Source organism: Artemia sp. Qi Xiang Cuo, chromosome 15 (genome assembly GCF_049724085.1).
Source record: "Artemia sp. Qi Xiang Cuo chromosome 15, ASM4972408v1, whole genome shotgun sequence".
NCBI classification, from domain to species: Eukaryota; Metazoa; Arthropoda; class Branchiopoda; order Anostraca; family Artemiidae; genus Artemia; species Artemia sp. Qi Xiang Cuo.
In genome coordinates, this window is record NC_142808.1 from 46,755,179 (window position 1) to 46,777,731 (window position 22,553).

Here is a 22,553-nt window from a genome sequence, read left to right on the forward strand (position 1 = left end):
CTAACCCCCCTCTCACGCACTCCTATCCTCCAAACACATCCAATCTAAATTTTCGAATTGCTATTTTGTTCAACGTATTAGAAAGTTCTGAAAATTAAGTCTTTGAGAATGACCCCCCCCCCCCGCAGCCCTCGGGGCAAGGGTTGTAAGTTGTGCATTGGGGCCGTATAAGATTTTTATAGAACGCGTTGTCGTAAAAACTTCAAAAAGGGCTCATTCGAATGGAAATTGAAATGGTTAGTGCCCTTTTCAATAGTCGAAAGTGATTGAAAGGCAAGTAACACCCCTTCCACGCCCACCATTTTCTCAAACATATCCAATCAAAGTTTTGAGAAAGTCATTTTAATCCACGCAGTTTAAAGTTCAGGAAATTATACCTTTGAGCTGGACACTCCCTCCCACAGTCTTCAGGGCAAGGGTTAAAAGCTATGCGCTTTGGGTATATAAGGTTTTTATTGAAATCTTTGTCGTAGAAATTGAGTGGAGAGTAATTAACCCCCCTTTGAAGCCCACCATTTCCCTAAAACATTCAATCAAAGTTTAGAGAGGGTCATTTTGTTCAACGTATGTGAAAGTTCTGGAAATGATGTATTTAAAGATGACAAACCCCCCAGAGCCCCCAGGCTAAAGTTTGTAAGTTATGCCCTGAGGACATATAAGGTATCTTATAGATAGAGTTGTTGTAAAACTTCAAATGGGGTTCATTCAATTGAATATTGAGAGGGCTAGTGCTCTTTTTAATAGTCGAAAGTCAAAGGAGGGAACTAACCCCCCTCTTATACCCACCATTCCTCCAAACACATCCAAATCTTAATTTTCAAATAGCCATTTTGTTCAACGTAGTAGAAAGCTCTGGATATTAGATCTTTGAGAATGACACCCCCCAGTCCTCAGGGCAAGGATTGAAAGTTATGCTCTGGGGGCATATAAGATTTTATTTAAAGTATTGTCGTAGAAACTTCAAAAGAGCTCATTTGATTGGAAATTGAAAGGGCTAGTGTCATTTTCAATAGTTAAAGAGATTGGAGAGTGACTAACACCCCTCTTACACCCACCTTTTCCCCAAACACATAAAATCGAAATGTCAGATAGCCATTTTGTTTAACGTAGTTGAAAGTTCTGAAAATTAGATCTTAGAGGATGACAACCACCCTAACAGCTCTTAGGGTAAGGGTATTAGTTTATGCCCTGGGGTATATAAGGTGTTTATAGAAAGCGTTGTCGTTTTAAGAAGGGCTCATGTGATTGACAATCAAAAGGCTTAGTGCCCTTTTTAATAGTCCAAAGTGATTGGAAGGCTAGACAATTTTATGGTAAAGATCGATGTGGGTATATTGTATTATTTTTGTTGTTGTTGTTGTTTAGACGAGGGCACTTTGTATCAAAGGAGTTGCCGTGGTAACTTCGAAAAGGGCTCATTCCATTGAAAATAGAAAGGGCTGATGCCCTTTTAATAGTCGAAAGTGATTGGAGGGCAACTAATCCCCCTGCCACGCCCACCCTCCCATTTGTCCAATATGTTTAAAAACTAAATGTTGCCATAAGATTAAATCAAAATTCACTGTGTTAGTGCTAATTCCCAATAAGGCATCTCAGCAGTATCCCAAGAACGACTGAGGGTATTATGTTTAAACTTTTGAGCCTACTTCTGCTCTTTATAATTTAACCAAATAAAAATAGCGTAAGTGTATCCAAGCTATCAATGAAAGTAAACTGATTTTTTTGCGAATGGTATCAAGTTTTCCATTTCTGGTGAACTAGAGGAGGTATGAAACTAAATTAAACACTAGTATTTGTGTCAAGATTTTTAAAAGGATGTGTGTTGTTAAAAATTGTTGAAAATTTTTTCTCCAGCATATAAATAGCAGGCCAAACCCATAAAGTCTTAAAAAGAAAGATTTATTTTATTATTTTCTTTTTCCCTGAAAAGACTATTTCAATATAAAACGAACAGAAATTAATTAACAAAGACTTTTTCCACAAAATAAGTTTTTCAAAGAAAAGTAAAGAACTCCATTAAACAAAAAATGAGCAAAAATACAATAAAATAATCTACCAAGTGTGAAACTACCACAAATCAGCACCGATAAATTAATGAAACCCAAAACGAACAGAAATTGCAATAAATAACCGAGTCAAACTCAAAACGAGCAGAAATTAACACAAGTTGAGCTCAGAAACCCTATGCCTTCCCAAGGCCAGAAATAAATTTGCACTTTACTGAATAAAATACAAATGATTGTGCATTGTCAGTTTAATATGCATATACTGATATTTAGTAATCACACTGTTAATATTATTTGATTTATTAAAGTTATAAAAGTAAAAACATTTTAATTTTTTCGAGGAAAGTGCAAATTTCGCTCTGGCCTTGGGAAGGCATAGGGGTTTTGAGCCCAACTTATTTTAATTTCTGCTCGTTTTGAGTTTGACTTGGTTATTTATTGCAATTTCTGTCCGTTTTTGGTTTCATTACTTTATCGATGCTGATTTGTGGTAGTTTCACGCTTGCCAGACTTTCTTTTTTTTTCTCATTTTTTGTTTAATAGAGTTCTTTGCTTTTCTTTGAAAAATTTATTTTGTAGAAAAAGTTGTTTAATTAATTACTTAAAAAAAGGAAATGTTTGTTGTGTTTTGAGCAAATATAAATCCACATATGGGGGCTCTTAACAAAAACTTAGAGGGAACTTCTAAATTATGGTGATTGTGGCGTTTTTTTCAGTTTCATATGTATACTTGCAATACAATATCTTTGTTGAATAGAAGGAGGGTTTATACAACAGACGGGAGTCCAAATATGGGCATTTGCCTACTTTCGAGGGTGACACAATACGCTCAGTGAATAAAATTGGTACAAGACCACATCCTCTTTCTAGACCAATCAGAGAGTTGCATTACTAACGGGAGTGACATCACCAGACTTCTGAGAATTTCAACATTGGATTTACGTAACTATTATATCACAATTTCACCTTGAAATGGAACTCCATGGTCGCTATAATAGACATGTACACAATATGGGATGTGGGTAATATAAAATATTGTTTTTGGCAATGGAGTATGCTTAAAAGTTGAAAACAATAGAGCCATTGTTGTCAAGATGAAATTGTGAATAAACCTAGCTTTACTTCCCGACTGTGTTCTGTATATTACATAAGCATCATTTAAGCAGTTTTGTCAATATAAAACGTTGATACTAATAAAGATTTAGATGCCAAGAAAAGAATTTTAATAAAGAAATTCAGAACAATCCTTAGAAATCAAATAGTGAGACGATTATGAGTATGAACCATCAAGGACTGCAATCACAAAGGACCTCAACCAGCAAAATCTTCTCTCCCCAACCTCCAAGGCCCCTCCCCCACTCCAACTTTTTGGGCCCAATCCCACTTTTTTCTTATACTTTTCAAGAGTTTATTTTTTGAAGTTTATTTTTATTTTTTAACATTATAATTTTATCGCAACTTTCAGAAAAAAGTTATCAGAACGCCATATCTGGCCTCATCTTTGACAGGGCTAGGAATCCGACCAACAATGACAACATCAGACTCTCTGGGAATTCCAGCATTGGATTTATGGAACAGGATGTTGTCGAAATCAAATACCGTACGATTTATCTGTTATGCCATAATTTGTATATGGAAACATAGTTAAAAGTAATAGACTCATCACTATCAATATGACCTTATGACTTGGCCTAGCCTTACTTCTCAACTGTGGTCTTTATAATACATAAGTACCATCGAGCAGTGTTGGCAATATAAAATATGCAATAGTATTCTAGTATACAAAAATTTGATATGTAGATGCCAAAAAAAGAATTTTAATAAACAAATTCAGAACAATCCTTAGAATTCCTTAGAAATCAACTAGTGAGACGATTATGAGTATGATTCATCAAGCACCGCAAGCACCAATGACCTCAATCTCCAAGGGTCCCAACTCCCCAACCTCCTAGGGGCCCCATCCTCCAGTTTTTTTAGGACACCCCAATTTTCAATATAGAGGTTACAATAAAATTTAAAAATATGTAAGAAAAAAGTTATCAGAACGTCATATCTGACCTAATCTTTCGGGACTTAGAAAAGCGGATGCTTTGAACATCCAATTCTGATACTTTTTAACTAACGTTGTCAAATATGTCATTTAGAATGTTATCCTTTTTTAGAAAGCCCCGGCCGCCCCCATGTTGTAAATGTTTCCTCATTATGACTTTTCTATTTAATAACCTTAGCACATTAGCTATTCATGCAAACATCCACAAAAAAAAATCCATATTAAAAGGAATTACCAGCATTCTAAAATTACACACAACGAAAACATCTATTTTATATAAACATTTTTGACTGATCTGCTAAATTAAATGTCTTTTGGGTAGATACAATTTGCGAACGTTCATAAAACGTTGAATAGTTTAATGTTACTAAGTGACGCGCTTGAGACACAGAAATTAAAAAAATAGAAAACGTTTTTCAGCTAAAGAAGGGAACAAGTTTAAATCTGAAAATAAATATATATACTCTCTATTTAGAAACTCCTGAGTGTTTTACAAATCATATCCCTATCCATGATAGAATTTGAGGTATCGGCCCCTTAAAATCCTGATTAATTCCATTTAAAACAAGTAAATAAATAACAATATTTTAAGGTATAGTACAAATGGATTGCAAAAACAAGAAAATAGGGGGGGGGGACATGGAAATGTCAAATAGATTTAGTAACTGTATTTAGTGATTTAATTAGTATAGGCTTATAAATAATGCCTAAAAAGACATATTATTCGCCTAATATAAATTTGGGGTAACGAGATGACTTCTTTATTTGAATATTATTGTCTACATGATTGATTTTAAGCCTTTTTCTATCTTTCTTTCGACTCTGGTTTTATGCATCTAGTAATGATAGCTAAGCACAGTTACAAACACGATTCATCTGCAAACACCCCTGCTACAACATTTAAATAAAGCAACAATATAAAAATGCTTTTACCCACTCCCACTTTGTTACCATTAACTGTTTGATTCCGCCTAAAATCCAAACAGAAATAATTTTCTTACGTTACCAAAAGTAAGGATTCTTAATACTTTTCAGTTTTAGGAAATGTAATTAAAAAAAAATAGAAAACGTTTTTCAGCTCGAAGTAGGGAACAAGTTTAAAACTTAAAATAAATATAATAACTCTCTATTTTTACAAAAATTTCTGGCTGATTTCCAAATCATACACAGGCCCTACCCGAGGTATATTTTGAGGTATCAGCCCCTTAAAATCCTGATTAATTGAATTTAAAACATGTAAATACAAAACAATATTTAATGTATACTACGAATGGATTTCAAAAACATGAAAATAGGGGGGGGGACAAGGAAAATGTCATAAATTTTATAACTTTATTTAATGATTTAATGAGCTTAGGCTTATAAATGAGGCCTAAAAGACATATTTTTGGCTTCATGTAAATTAGGGGTAACGAGATGACTTTTTTATTTGAATATTCTCGTTTAAATGATGGATTTCTAGCCTATTTTCATCTTTCTTTTTACTCTGATTTTATTCAAATAGTAATTATAGCTAAGCACAGCTACAAACACGATTCATCTGCAAACATCCCTGCTACAACATTTAAATAAAGCAAGAATATGAAATTGCTTTTACCTACTCCCACTTTGTAACCACTAACTGTTTGATTACGCATCAAATCCAAACAGAGATAATTTTTTTAGGTTACCAAAAGTATTGGATTCTTAAGACTTTATAGTTTTATAAAATGTGATTAAACAAATAGAAAAGGTTTTTCAGCTAAAGTAAGGAACAATCTTAAAACTTACAATAAATATAATTACTCTTTATTTTTACAAAACTTCCGGCTGTTTTCCAGATCATAACCGGGCCCTACCCTGTATTTAAAATATACAAATAAATAACAATATCTAAGGTATAGTACAAATGGATTGCAAAAAATATGAAAATAGGGGGGGATAAGGAAAATGTCAAATAAATTTAGTAACTGTATTTAGTGATTTAATGAGTTTAGGCTTCTAAAAAAGCCTAGGCTTCTACCTACTCCCACTTTGTAACCACTAACTGTTTGATTACACATCAAATCCAAACAGAGATAATTTTTTCACATTACCAAATATAATGGAATCTTAAGACTATACAGTTTAATGAAATGTAATTAAACAAATAGAAAAAGTTTTTCAGCTAAATTAAAGAACAAGTTTAACACTTAAAATAAATATAATTACTCTCTATTATTGCAATACTTCTTGAAATTTCCAAATCATACCCGGGTCCTATCCGAAATATAAGTTGAGGTATCGGCCCCTTAAAATCCTGATTGATTGCATTTAAAACATGTAAATAAATAACAATATTTAAGATATAGTACAAATACATTGCAAAAAACATGAAAATAGGGGGGAGGGGAAGGAAAATGTCAGATAAATTTAGTAACTGTATTTAGTGATTTAATAAGTTTAGGCTTATAAATAATGCCTAAAAAGACATATTTTTCACCTCATGTAAATTTGGTGTAATGACATGTCTTCTTTATTTGAATATTCTCGTTTACAAGATTGATTTTGAGCCTATTTTTATCTTTCTATCGACTCTGATTTTATTCAAATAGTATTTATAACTAAGCACAGCTATAAACACGATTCATCTGCAAACACCCCTGCTACAACATTTAAATAAAGCAAAAATAAAAAAATGCTTTTACGTACTCCCACTTCGTAACCACAAACCGTGTGATTACACATCAAATCCAAACAGATAGAACTACTACTAACAACTCACTTTAACATAAAGCCACCTGAGGTCAACACTGATACGTTTTATCAAGAAAATATTTGAAAATGTTTAGGCTATAGTATGAAAGCCTTGCAAAAACAAAATAATACTACTAATACTAACAACTTACTGCACTACTAAGTCACTTGTGGTCAACAAAAGTACGTTTTATCAAGAAAATATTAGAAAATTTAAATATTATAGTATGAATGGCATGCAAAAATATAAAAATACTACTACTACTGCTAGCAACTCGTTGCATCATAAGGACACCTGTTGCATCATAAGGATTGCAAAAATAAAATGAAAATAGAACTACTACTAACAAATTACTCGTTTCATCAGAAAATATTTGAAAATGTTTAAGTTATAGTACAAATGGATCGCAAAAAACATGAAAACTGAACTACTACTAACAACTCACTGTAACATAAAGCCACCTGAGGTCAATACAGATACATTCTATCAAGAAAATATCTGAAAATGTTTAAGGTATAGTATGAATAGCTTGCAAAAAAATGAAAATAGAACTACTATTTACATCTCACCGTAACATAAAGACACCTGAAGTCAATGCAGCTACGTTTTATCAAGAAAATATCTGAAAATGTTTAATGTATAGTACAAAAGTCTTGCAAAAACATGAAAAAAGAAATACTACGAACAACTCCCTGTGACATAAAGACACTTGAGGTCAATACAGTGCAGACACCCCAGCTACAACATAAAAATAGAGCAACAATATAAAAATGCTTTTGCCTACTCCCACTTCTTAACCACAAAATGTGTGATTACACATCAAATCCACACAGAGAGAACTACTACTAACAACTCACTGTAACATAAAAACATGAGGTCAATACAGATACGTTTTATCAAGAAAATATTTGAAAATTTAAGCTATAGTATGAAAGGCTTGTAAAAACACAATAATACTACTAGTACTAACAACTTATTGCATTACTAAGTCACCTGTGGTCAACAAAAGTACGTTTTATCAAGAAAATATGTGATAATTTTTAATGTATAGTAAAAAAGGCTTGCAAAAACATGAGAAAAGAACTGTTACTAACAATTCCCTGTAACATCAAGACACCTGAGGTCAATGCAGTGCAAACACCCCTGCTACAACATTTAAATAAAGCAACAATATAAAAATGCATTTACCTACTCCCACTTCGTAACCACAAATTTAGTGATTACACATCAAATCCAAACAGAGAGAGCTACTACTAACAACTGTAACATAAAGCCACATGAGGTCAATACATATACGTTTTATCAAGAAAGTATCTGAAAATGTTTAAGGTATAGTACAAATCGCTTGAAAAACAAAATTAAAATAGAACTTTTACTAACAACTCACTGTAATATAAAGCCACCTGAGGTCAATACAGATACGTTTTATCAAGAAAATATTTGAAAAGGTTTAAGCTATAGTATGAAAGGCTTGAAAAAATACAATAATACTGCTAGTACTAACAACTTACCGCACTACTAAGTCACCTGAGGTTAACAAAAGTGCGTTTTATCAAGAAAATATTAGAAAATTGAAAGATTATAGTATGAATGGCACGCAAAAACATGGAATACTATTACTACTGCTAGCTACTTGCTTCATCATAAGGACACCTGAGGCGAATACAGCTACGTTTTATCAAGAAAATATCTGAAAATGTTTAATGTAAAAAAGGCTTGCAAAAACATGAAAAAAGAACTGCTACTAACAATTCCCTGTGACATCAAGACACCTGAGGTCAATACAGTGAAAACACCTCTGCTACAACATTTAAATAAAGCAACAATATACAAATGCATTTACCTACTCCCACTTCGTAGCCACAAATTGTGTGATTACACATCAAATCCAAACAGAGAGGACTACTACTAACAACTCGCTGTAACATAAAGCCGTATAAGGTCAATACAGATAAGCTTTATCAAGAAACTATCTCTAAATGTTTAAGGTATAGTACAAATGGCATGAACAAAACATGAAAATAGAGCTACTACTAACAACTCACTGTAACATAAAGCCACCTGAGGTCAATACAGATACATTTTATGTAGAAAATATCTGAAAATGTTAAAGCTTTACTATGAAAGTCTTGCAAAAATACAATAATACTACTAATACTAACAACTTACTGCACTACTAAGTCACCTTTGATCAACAAAAGCACGTTTTATCAAGAAAATATTAAAAAATTTAAAGGTTATAGTATGAATTACATGCAAAAATATGAAATACTACTACTACTAGAAACTCGCTGCATCATAAGGACACCTGAGGCCAATACAGCAACAAAAGGAATGCAAACACATGAAAAAAGAACTACTACTAACAACTCCCTGTAACATAAAGAAACCTGAGGTAAATACATGTGTGTTTTGTCATGAAAATATCTAAAAATATTTAATGTATAGTACAAATGGATTTCAAAAATAGCATGAAAATAGAACTACTACTAACAGCTCACTCGTTTTATCAGAAGATATCTGAAAACGTTTAAGTTATAGTACAAATGTATCGCAAAAAACATGAAAACTAAACTACTACTAACAACTCACTGTAACATAAAGCCACTTGAGGTCAATACAGATACATTCTATCAAGAAAATATCTGAAAGTATTTAAGGTATATTATGAATAGCTTGCAAAAACATGAAAATAGAACTACTACTTACATCTCACTGTAACATATAGCCACCTGAGGTCAATACAGATACGTTTTATCAAGAAAATATGTGAAAATGTCTAAGCTTTAGTATGAAAGGCTTGCAAAAACATTGATAATACTACTAGTAATTACAATTTACTGCACTACTAAGCCACCTGAGATCAACAAAAGTACGTTCTATTAAGAAAATATTAGAATATTTATGGATTATGCTATGAATAGCATGCAAAAACACAAAAATACTATTACTACTAACAAATCGCTGCTATATAAGGACACCTGAGGCCAATACAGCTACCTTTTATCAAGAAAATGTCTGAATTGTTTAAGGTTTAGTACAAATGGCATGAAAAAAAATTAAAATAGAACTACTACTAACAACTAACTGTAACATAAAACCACCTGAGGTAAGTACAGATACGTTTTGTCAAGAAAATATCTGAAAATGTTTAAGTTATAGAATGAAAGGCTTGCAAAAACACGATAATACTAGTAGCACTAACAACTTACTGCACTACTAAGCCACCTGAGGTCAATAAAAGTACGCTTTATCCAGAAAATATTTGAAAATTTATAGATTATTGTATGAATGGCATGCGAAAACAGGAAAATATTACTACTACTACTAGCAACTTGCTGCAACATAAGGACACCTGAGGACAATACAGCTACGTTTTATCAAGAAAATATCTGAAAATGTTTAAGGTATAGTACAAATGGGTTGCAAAAAATATGAAAATAGAAATACTACTAACAACTCACTGTAATATAAGGCCAAGTCGTGACTTTTGCTATTTGAAAAATAATGTTTGTAGTAACACTCTTTTATTGGACTGAATTTTGATGGACTTGGAAATTGCCCAACTTTTTTTACATATCTTAAAATGACATGAGATATGCCTTTGGCTGTACCGACGGTACTCTATGACTACTCATCGACACTATCTGACCGTGCCAGTGATAATCTATGGTTACTTATTGAGACTACCTAGTTTATTATCGGATATTTAATCAGTAATTATCTTACATTGGAAGGGTAACCACCGATATCATATTTAAAAAAAGTGAAGATGAATTATTTGACAAGAGCATGTACACATGATAAAATCATCGTTGCGTTGAATGCTGACAAGGAGAAATATCTGAACTTTGAAACAAGTATTAATGGGGATCCTATTGGAAATGTATTTGCACGTTGTCATGACAGCAAGGAGTTAAATTCCTTTGGAGTACCCAAGAATTTCAATCGTGTAAATGGTGGGTACGCGAGAGTAACATTACTAGAGAAGTTAGTGCTCAAAGAGAATGCAAACATAAAATAATCGTCGATGATCGGGGACAACTCCTTGCTACTTTTGCTGGTAAAACATTACCTTTTTTTTTTAATTCCAATATTCACGGCGCCAGGACTTCAAAGTATCTGATATGCCGCTATTAGTTTACCTCTTTCAATAGCCTCAAGGTTTTAAATGTCTATTGAACCTTCTTTTGAAGGTGTCAACATAGGAATTTGCAGGGATAATATCCCCAGGAAGATCGTTCCAGATAGAAGTGCAACGCCGGATGAAGCTGTTTCTCAAGTACTCTGTTTTCGGCGTATCCTCCTTTAGATAATTGGACCGAGCTGTATACCTTCGTGTCTGCCTTGTCGGCTGGATAAAGGGGGGCACAATTTGAGAGAGCTCGTCTGAGGGAGGCGAATTCATGTACTTGTAGAAAACAGCCATCGACGCTACATCAAACCTTTTATTTAGAGGCTGGAGCAATTCTTGTGTAGAGGCGCAGCCCGCCCTATTTGCCATCGAAACTACCTTGGGATACATCCTATCGTCATCTTTCCGGTATTAGCATTTTAAAGAAGACAAGAAGAAGACAGAAATACTCATGCATTAATGTCATTAATCATATATTGTCTCTGTGCCAAAACTGCTATCTGTGTAAAAATAATATGAAAATAGACAGTGAAATCGCAGGCACAATAAAAGGACATTGGTAGACAATATCATCAATGAATATAAAGATGACTTGATGGAAAGTAAAGCGCAAGTGAACGTTATTACTACTATTGACCATTTAGTCAATGAACCCAATAATACCAAAAACGAAGTGTATATTGAACCAGTAGGTGAAACCTCAGTAAAAAGTCTGCGTGACTCAAAATGGACTAATGACTATTCTACTGGTTATGAACTAAGAGAAGAGAGTAACTTTAGTATCAAACGAGAACACGATGAATTATTTTATGGAACAGATTCAAAATGTCCAAAGTTTTTCAATCATACTAATAATGTATAATAATGTATTTAACCTATTTTTATATTAATTATACATGTCGTTATTTCATTAAGAATATCTCATGCATTACTTTGTTAAGTGCTCATTATTTTTAGGGTATGATAGCACATCAAACGCCTAGAATGTCAATTGAAAAGTTGGAGATGAAAGAAAAGGAATTTTCAGAGGTACAGATACTGCTTGTAGGCTCCTAAGGGATACATAAGAAACTTAAATAGGTTAACAGAACTCATATCAAAGTCTGAGCAAACCCCAATATGAAAAAATTTCAAAATGAAATTCTCAAGCACAAGGGGCATAGTGAGGGATGACCCCACTCTCCAACCTCCTAGGGGCCCCATCCTCCAACTTTTTTTTAGGACACCCCCAATTTTCAATGTAGAGGCTACATTAAGATTTAAAAATGTGTAAGAAAAAAGTTATCAGAACGTCATTTCTGACCTCATCTTTCGGGACTTAGAAACGCAGATGCTTTGAACATCCAATTCTGATACTTTTTAACTAACATTATCAAATATGTCATTTAGAAGGTTATCATATTTTAGAATGCCCCCCCCCATGTTCTAAATGTTTCCTTATCATGACTTTTCTATTTAATAACTTTAGCACATCAGCTATTCATGCAAACATCCAGCAAAAAAATCCATATTAAAAGAAATTACCAGCACTTTAAAATTACACACAACGAAAACATCTATTTTCATAAACAATTTTGACTGATCTGCTAAATTAAATGTCTAATGGCTAGATACAGATTGCAAACGTTCATAAAACGTTGAACAGTTTATTGATACTAACTGACACGCTTGAGACACAGAAATAAAAAAAAATAGAAAAGGTTCTTCAGCTAAAGAAGCAATTAATCCCGATTAATTGCATTTAAAACAAGTAAACAAATAACAACATTTAAGGTATAGTACAAATGGATTGCAAAAACATGAAAATAGGAGGGGGGACATGGAAATGTCAAATCAATTTAGGACCTGTATTTAGTGATTTAATGAGTATAGGCTTATAAATAATGGCTAAAAAGACATATTATTTGCCTCATGTAAATTTGGGGTAACGAGATGACTTCTTCATTTGAGTATTCTCGTCTACATGCTTGATCTTAAGCCTATTTCTATCTTTCTTTCGACTCTGATTTTATGCAAATAGTAAAAATAGCTAAGCACAGTTACAAACACGATTCATATGCAAACACCCCTACTACAACATTTAAATAAAGCAACAATATAAAACTGCTTTTACTTACTCCCACTTTGTAACCACTAACTGCTTGATTCCGCCTCAAATCGAAACAGAAATAATTTTCTTACGTTACCAAAAGTAAGGATTCTTAAGACTTTACAGTTTTATGAAATGTAATTAAAAAAATAGAAAGCTCAAAGTAGGGAACAAGTTTAAGTCTTAAAATAAATATAATTACTCTTTATTTTTACAAAACATCTGGCTGTTTTCCAAATCATACCCAGGCCCTACCCGAGATATATTTTGCGGTATCGGCCCCTTAAAATCCTGATTAATTGCATTTAAAACATGTAAATAAATAACAATACTTAAGGTATAGTACAAATGGATTTCAAAAACATGAAAATAGGGGGGGGAGGACAAGTGAGTAACAAATAATACGGGCAGGGCTGACGCCGATCGTGCCTTCTAAAGACAAGAAAGTAATTTTCCCTTTACTGAAAACAGAACACATTTTAAATTTGTTCTGTTTTTAATTTGAATAAATCTAATATTAGTAAGACTCTCAGGAATGAATATTAGTAGCCTATATGCATTAATATGTTAATCTGCACTCATTTGCCTTGGTCTGTATTATTGGCTATGATAATGTCCTTTTTCTATTGTCTTTGATATTATGAGAAGTTAAAACAAAGCTTAAAGTAAGATGTTGGCTCTTTAATACTCTTGAATAACTTTTCTCGCGGAAAAAGTTTTTAAAGTTATTCGTGAATTACATAACTCTGCTTCAGGAGAACAGAAACTTCAATAGCCCATAAAAAACAGGGGAAGATTGTGTTTCCAGTTTTTGATGTAACTCCAGTTTTCGCTGTAGACAAAAGTTGTTATTTTAAGTCACCTAATTATAAATGCAAAAATTAAATGTTACTAACCAAGACAATAGTGTCCATAATGTTAATTGAGGACAATAAGTGGGGGGGGGGTAAGCAACCTCAATGGGCCCACTTAATTGGTCGGCTCAGAGTTGTTGAAGGGTAGTATTTCTTAATAGTGGTTAGCACAGGTCTCTCCCATAATCGACTAATAATAGTAAGAAGCATTTTAAAAGTGTTTAATGAACACAGAGATAACTTAAGTTGGAAAGTAATTCACAGTTTTATTGTAACACTGAGAACCGACAAGTCCCTTTTTTTTTAAAATATTTTTCTAACCATATATTTTAGGCAATATACTTTAATTTCACACAATAATTCTATATATTTAAATATATTTTCTAACCATAGCATTGAAATTGAACAATTTCATGAGAGACTGAGCCTTTCATGTCCTACTGTTGATCTCAAATAGGTTTAAATTAGGCTTAGCGCAGAAAAGAATTTCTTATTATTAGCCGTTATGATGGATAGAGCAATGAAGATTTGCATAATTGTCAAAACTTCAAAATACACTATTGAGATTGCTTTCAGACAATCGCAAAGTTCAAAGAAATCTTTTGGCATATTAGATAACGAGCATTCATCTTCTCACAAGATACATTTACAAAGCCAACAGAGTTGTGTCAGTGGAAGCTTCTTTGTAATGCAATGCCACACTAGCTAGTCGGCTAGTATTGGTAAAGTGCAGGGAGCCTTCCCGAAGCGACTTTCACGCTTGGAGCAGAATCTGTCTGTCACAAGAAAATGATCCCTTATGAAAGCGTTTTTAGTTGATTCTTTCACTTCAGCAAGTTTACTTTTTCCAAAAGTCGACATGGTTACAAAATCACGTAGGCAGGAAGTTACTTGCTGTGCACGCTTTGGTCTTTTATTTGAAGAAATAGAATTCCGAAAATTTTGCGAAAGGTCTTCACTGAGACTGTACACACAAGAAAATCATTTTGCTTTATGAAAGGTTTCATCGAAATCATCGTCAGTTTGCATGTCTATATTTTTATCTTGCGTACCTACAATATGACCAGTAGCTACTATAGAAAACTAGGTCTAACTCCTGCTGCTGCTCAGATAGAGTTCGTGGCGTAAATTATTTTCCCGGTAGATGAAGTATAAAAATAAATTCAAATGTTTGACGTTTGGTTACGAGTCTGTGGACCTGAGCTGCAGATACCCCATAACTAGATTAGGCCTACCTACTAATTGACAAATCGACCAAAATACAGTTGTATCTATTCAGGGCTTTTTTCACCGACCTATTCCAGTATGCCGATCCTGTAGCAGATGATTTCTCCAGCTGAAGATCAGTTATGCCAGTGGCCTTCTGAATATAAAAAAATATTCGGTAGGGTGCACTGCTAATCACGATTAAACAGTACTGCTCTCAAAAAGTGGAGAACAAAGAAGCCATTCATCTCAAGCTCTGAATGGAATCACCCAATAAAAGGTTGAGTCCATGAGGATGGTGGTTAATGTAAATTGCATGCGGTGTAGTTGATATAATACGGGATTGCCCACCTGAAAATTGGTCGCTCATGACACTGCCCTGGTATTTTAAAAAGGAAAATGTAAAAACCAACAAATTTTTACCTCCCTCTGGAAGTTCAATAGTAAATCCTCCTCCCCCATCATTAATCTTCTTGAGCTGACACCCACTTATAGGTCTGAGTTTTTATTTTAATGCTAAGGCTGATCTTGTATAAGTCTATGGCTAGTAAGAACACAAATGTCCACCGTTGTACGATATTAATTTAAAAAAAATGTTTCAACAAAACAAGTTTTCTAAAAAAAATTATATAACTTCATTAAACTAAAATGAACAGAAATAGAATCAAATAATCAACCAAAAACACAACTACCACAAATTAGTATTAATAAATAAATGAAACCCATAACAAACAGAGATTAAAATAACTAAGAGTCAACCTCAAAACGAGCAGAAATTAATATTTTAGGGCTCTAAATCCCAATGTTTCAAAAAGCCAGAACATTATTCTTACTTTACTGGAAAAAGTTCAAATTTATTTACTGAAAAAAAAGATGCATTGTCAGTTCAATATATATGTAATAATATTTATTCCTTAAAATTTTAATTGATTTTAATTTCTTTTAGTTAGAAAAGTGAAAATATAAAAAAAAATCTTCATTTTGGTTTAAAGAAGTTCTTTACTTTTCTTTAAAAACTTATCTTGTTGAAAAAAGTTTTTTAATTAATTTCTGTTTGTTTTATATTGACATAGTCTTTTTCAGGGAGAGAGACCGAGCCTCTTCCAATCATTCCTTCCATAAAGATCTTAAATACCCCCTGGGCATAGCTTACAACTCTTCCCCCAAATCTCTGGAGATTGTTTCAAACCCAAAGGCCCTGCTATGTGATATTTAGACCATTTTGAATAGAATAGCTATCTCATAATTTCTATTAGATATATTTTGGGACATTACGACGCAAGTTTGTGTGGGGGAGAGGGGTTTAGCTGACCTCCGATCACTTTGACTCTTAAAAAGAACATTAGAGCGTCTAATTACGAATCCAATGAGCCCTCTCCAAAGTTAATACAACCACGCTTTCTATAAAAATCTTATATGTCCCCAGGGTATAATTTATTACCCTTACCCTGAGTGAGGGGGGTTTTGTTATGCTCAAAGACATAATTTCCTGACCTCTCTGATACTCTGAAAAAAAATGGCTATCTCAAAATTTGGATTGGAAGTGTTTGAGTAAATTATGGGCGTGGGGAGGGGCATTTACCCTTTGATCAGTTTCTACTAATAAAAAAGGCACTAGTCCTCTCACTTTCCAATCAAATGACCTCTTTTTGAAGCTTCAAACGATAAAACTTTCTACAAGAACCTTATATAATCCAAGGTCATAACATACGACCCTTGTCTTGAGGGCTATGAGGGAAGATTGGCATCCACGAAAACCTAATTTCCAGACCTTTCAACTACGTTGAACAATATAGCCATACCAAAATGTTGATCGGAGATGTTTGGGGAAATGAAGGGCGTGGGGGGATTCTCCCTCTGAATAATTTTGACAATTAAAAAGGGTAATTGCCGTTTCAATTTCCAATCGAATGAGCCTTTTTTGAAATTTTCTACGACAACACTTTCTATCAAAATGTTATTTGCCACCAGGGCATAGCTTACAACTTTAACCCTGAGGCTGTGGGAGAGGGAGGTTGGTTTTCATCCTCAAAGTTCTAATTTCCAGAATTTTCAACTACGTTCAACAAAATGGCTATCTCAAAATCTTGATTGGATGTGTTTGGGGAAATGGTAGGCGTAAGAAGGGGTTTAGTTAGCCTCCACTTTCAGTTTTAAGTTGCAGGAGCCCCCTTTTAAGTTTATACGACAAAACTATCCATAAAAACCTCGTAAACCCCCAGGGCATAACTGACGACCTTTTCCCTGGGGGCTCTGGGGGGTTTGTCATCCTCAAATACACCGATTCCAGAACTGTCAATTACCTTAAACAAAATAGCTCTCTCAATACTTTGATGGAATGTATTTGGCGAAATGGTGGGCGTGAGAGGGGGTTAATTCCCTCTATTCACTTTCAAATATTAAAAAGGGAACAGGCCCTTTCAAATTCCAATAAAAGGAGCTCTTTTTGAAGTTTCTACGTCTACACTTTCTATAAAATCTTATATTCCTCTAGGGAATATAACTTACAACCCTTGCCCTTAGGGCTCTGAGGGGGATATAATCCTCAAAAACCTAATTTCCAAAATTATCCACTACGTTGAACAACATTGGTATCTCAAAATTTTGATTGTATTTGTTTGGGGAAATGGTGGGCGTGAGAGGGGGGTTAGATGCCCTTCAATCAATCGACTACTAAAAAGGGCACTAGCTCATTCAATAACCAATCGAATGAGTCCTTTTTGAAGTTTCTACAACATTGCTTTCTATAAAAACCTTATATGTCCCCAAGGCACAGCTTGAACCCCCTGCCCTGAGGGATGTTAGGGGGGGGGGTGGTTGTCATACTCAAAGACATAGTTTCCAGAGCTTTCAAATACATTGAAAAAATGGCTATTTCAAAATTTTGACTATATGTCTTTGGCGAAATGGTGGGTGTGAGAAGGAGTTAGTGGCCCTTCAATCATTTTCTACTTTTAAAGAAGGCACTAGCCCTTTAAATTTCCAATCGAATGAGCCCTTTTTAAGTTTTTGCAACAGAGCTTTCAATATTAACCTTATATGCCCCCAAGGAATAACTTACGACCTTTGGCCTGGGGGCTCTGGGGGGTATGTCATCTTCAAATACACCGATTCCAGAACTGTCAACTACGTTGAACAAAATGGCTATCTCAATACTTTGATGAAATGTATTTGGGAAATGGTGGACGTGAGAAGGGGTTTAGTTCCCTTCCATTCACTTTCGACTATAAAAAAGTGCACTAGCCCTTTCAATTTCCAATCACACGAGCCCTTTTTGAAGTTTCTGCGACAACACTTTCTATAAAACCTGATATACCCCTAGGGTAAATAACTTCAGAGCCGTAGAGCCTTAGGTCTCTGAGGGGGCTATCTTCCTCAAAATCCTAATTTCCCAAATTTTCAATTACGTTGAACAAAATTGCTATCTCAAAATTTTAATTGGATATGTTTGGGGAAATGGTGGGCGTGAAAGGGGAGTTAGTTGCCCTTCAATGACTTTCGACTACTAAAAAGGGCTCTAGCTCTTTTAATTTCCAATCGAAAGAGCCCTTTTTGAAGTTTCCACGACAACTCCTTCGATACGAAGTGCCCTGGTGTGGAAAAAAATGGCAGCATTTATTTATAGGCAATGTATATATTTATAGGGGAAGTGTAAGGTGTTAGAGGGGGGTTAGTTGCTTTCCATTCAGTTTCGACTATTAAAAAAGGTACTAGCCCTTTAAATTTCCCATCAAATGAGCCCTTTTTGAAGTTTCTACGACAAAGCTTTCTATAAAATCTTTTATGCCCCTGGAGTACAACTTACAATCCTTACCCTGAGGGATGTGGGGTTTGTAATCCTCAAAGACATAATTTCAAGAACCTTCGACTGCGTTGAAAAAATGGCAATCTCAAAATTTTGATTGTATGTGTTTGGGGGAAAATGGTGTGTGTGAGCTAATCGTTTTCAACTATTGAAAAGGCAACTAGCATTTTTCATTTCTAATCGAATTAGCCCTTTTTGAAGTTTCTGTGACAACGCTTTCTATACAAGTCTTATATTGTCCCAGGACATAACTTACAACCCTTGCCCTTAGGGCTGTGGGTAGGAGGGGTTGTCATCCTTAAAGAGCTAATTTCCAAAACTTTCAACTACGTTGAACAAAATGACTATCAAAAATTTTTTATTGGATGTGTTTGAGGAAAAAGAGTGCATGAGAGGGGGGTTTGTTGCCCTCTAATCACTTTCGACTATTAAAAGGGCACAGGCCCTTTTAATTTCCAATCGAGTGAGCCTTATTTCAAGTATCTACGACAAATCTTATATGCTCTAGGGCATAACTTATAACCAAGGCCTTGAAGAATGTGGGGTGAGTGTCCTGCTCAGAGATATAATATCCAGAACTTTCAACTGCGTTGAACAAAATAACTACCTCAAAATTTTGATTGGATGTGTTTGGATAAATAATGGGCGTGAAAGGGCTTTTAGTTGCCTTCCAATCACTTTCGACTATTAAAAAGGGCAAAAGTCAGTTCACTTTCCAATCGAATGAGCTCTTTTTTATGTTTCTACGACAACGATTTCTATACAAAAACCTTATATGTCCCAGGGCATACCTTGCAACCCTTGCCCTGAGGCATATCTGTGGGGGTTTATCAGCCTCAAAGACATAATTTCCAGAACCTTCAACTATGTTGAACAAAATGGCTATCATAAAATTTTGATTGAATGTGTTTGGAGAAAGGAGTGAGAGGAAGGTTAATTGCCTTGTTATCAGTCTTGACTATTAAAAAGGGCAATAGCCCTTTGTATTTCCAATCACAGGAAGGGCTGTTAGTTGTCTTCCAATCACTTTCGAAAATTTAAAAGGGCACTAGCCATTCCAATTTCCAATCGAATGAGCCCTTTTCAAGGTTTCTACGATAACTACTGTAAGACGAACTGCCAGGGTTTAAACCGAAAAATAAATAATACATCGTGCCAACATCGTTCTTTACATAGGCAGCGCTATTGTGCTGCCCATACTTGACTCAGAAAAGAGTCAGAACAGATTCACAAACAGTCCCAAAGAAATATAGAGTACATAATACGTATATATGGAGGGGGTCACTGCTCCATCGTAATTATAATTTAAAATTTTTTACGGATCCTGGGTCAATTACTTTATTGTAATGAAAGTTGGTCACCGTGGCTGCAACAACAATGCAATTAAAATATGTCGCAATATATGGAAAAGGAATATTAAATAAATGTGTTTGGGAATAAAGTCCAAAATTTATTTTTGTGAAGTATAGCTGTATTAGACAGATTCTTTTAACTGAGGACACTTTCTTAAGCAATTTATTTTCACACTTCAAATAAAGTCGACAGAGATTATGACAATTGATTTGGGGCCCCTCCTAAAATCAGGGTGTGGCTACATTCCCCGCCCGCCCCCCCCCTAAATGACACCTCTGGTTTGCTGTACTAGGGGTGATATGGATCCAATGTGTTATTATTATCCCCCCCAAGGCACTTCATGTGGAAGCGGTCGTCATATAAACTTCAAAGGGGGTTCATTTAGGTGGAAATCGAGAGCTCTAGTGCCTGTTTTAAGGCTTAAATGTGATCAGAGGGTAATTAGACCCCCCTGGCCCCTTTTCCCAAAATACTTCCGATAAAATTTTGAGTTAGCTATTTTGTTAGACAGATCAAATACCTTAGTCCAAAGATCATATGAGAAACCAGGTTCCACATAAGCCACCAGGGCCCGGGGGTAGGCATTCTAAGTTATGTCCTGGGGGTAGATATAACTTTTTATAGAAGGGATGCTCGTAATAACTTCAGACAGGGCTCATTTGATTGGAAATTAGAAGTTCTAGCTCACTTTTTTAGATTCAAAAGATATCGAAGGACAATTAGCCCCTCCCTCCCTTGCGCACTTTTTCCCCAATTGCATCAGATAGAAACTTCGAGACAGCCATTTTGTTGCAAATAGTTCAAAGTTCAGATAAAAAACTCTGATGTCCGCACCCCACCCCCCAGGGCCCAGGGCAGGCATTCCAAGTTATGTCCTGGGGACATATAGGTTCTTATTAAAGGGATGCTGCTACAAACTTCCAAGAGGGCTCATTTGATTGGAAATTGAAATTTTTAGTCTACTTTTTATTAGTCGAAAAAGACAGTAAGGCAACTAGCTCCTAGCTTTGAAATAGGCAACTAGCTGAAATGGGCAACTAGGCAACTAGCTTTGAAATAGCAATTTTGTTAAAAATGCCCTGGGCATATATGGTTCTTATGGAAAGGATACTCGTATATACATAAAAGAGGGCTGATTTGTTTGAAAAGTGAAAGTTCTTGTTTTTTTAAGAGTCAAAAGAGATTGAAGTTAGACTAGCCCCTTCTCCCACACCTTTTTTTGTGAAATGCATCACATAAAGATTTTGAGACAGCCATTTTGTTAAGAATAGTTAGAAGGTCAGATGACAAAAACTGTGGTGTTGACACAACCCCCCAGGGCCCGGGGGTATTCGTTGTAAGTTATCCCTGGGGGCATATATGGTTCTTATGGAAGGGATGCTCTTACAAACCGTAGAGAGGACTCATTTGATTGGAAATTGAAAGTTCTAGTTTACTTTTCAAAAGTTAAAAGAGATCCAAGGGCAAAAAGCCCCCCACTCCGTGCAGCCCTTTTTCCTCATACCAATCTGATAAAAATTTTGAGAGAACCATTTTTTTAAAAAGAGTTCAAACATCAGATAACAAAACTCCGTTGTCAACACAAACGACATAGGCCCGGGGACAGGCGTTGTAAATTATGCCCCGGGGGCATATATGGTTCTTATGGAAAGGATACTCGCATAAAATTCAAAGAGGGCTTAATTGACAGGAAGTTGAAAGTTCTAGTTCACTTCTTACGAAGTGAACTTACTCTTTGGTGCTTAATCAAACTACTCCACTCAGAAAAAAGTTTCTTCACCTAAATTACGTTTAAACCGTTTCACCCCAGTGTGCAGTCTTTTGTGCTTCATCAAACTGCTTGACTGATTACAACTTTCTCACATACATCTTATATAAAGGGTCTCTTACCATTGTGTCTTCTTTGGTTTTAATCAAACTGCTTGACTCAGAAAATATTTTCTCACATGAATCATATATAAAAGGTTTTTAACAAGTGTGAACTCTTTGGTGTTGAATGAAATTGCTAGACACAAAAAAGCTTTCTGAAAAATCTCACATTTAAATTGTTTCTCCCCACTTTGCAGTGTTTGGTGCTTCATACAATTTCTTGACGCAGAAAAGTTTTTCTTACATAAATCACCAATAAAAAGTTTCTCCCCAGCGTGTACTCTTTAGTGCTATATCAAACTGCTTGAAACAGAAGAACTTTTCTTGCAGACCTTACATTTAAATGGTTTCTCAGACTGTGCACTCTTTTGCTGAATCAAATTGCTAGACATAGATAATTTTTTTCATAGTCCTCACATTTAAATAGTTTCTCCTTAGTTTGAACTCTTCGGTCCTTAATCAAATTGCTT

The 22,553-nt window shown here is 34.7% G+C and overlaps 1 protein-coding gene across 1 annotated transcript in view; it reads right to left on the reverse strand.

Annotated features, from left to right (window-relative positions):
• The window catches only part of LOC148943741 (uncharacterized), a 157,613-nt gene that overhangs the window by 103,284 nt on the left and 31,776 nt on the right, over window positions 1-22,553 (reverse strand). The gene's annotated exons all lie outside the window — the stretch shown is intronic.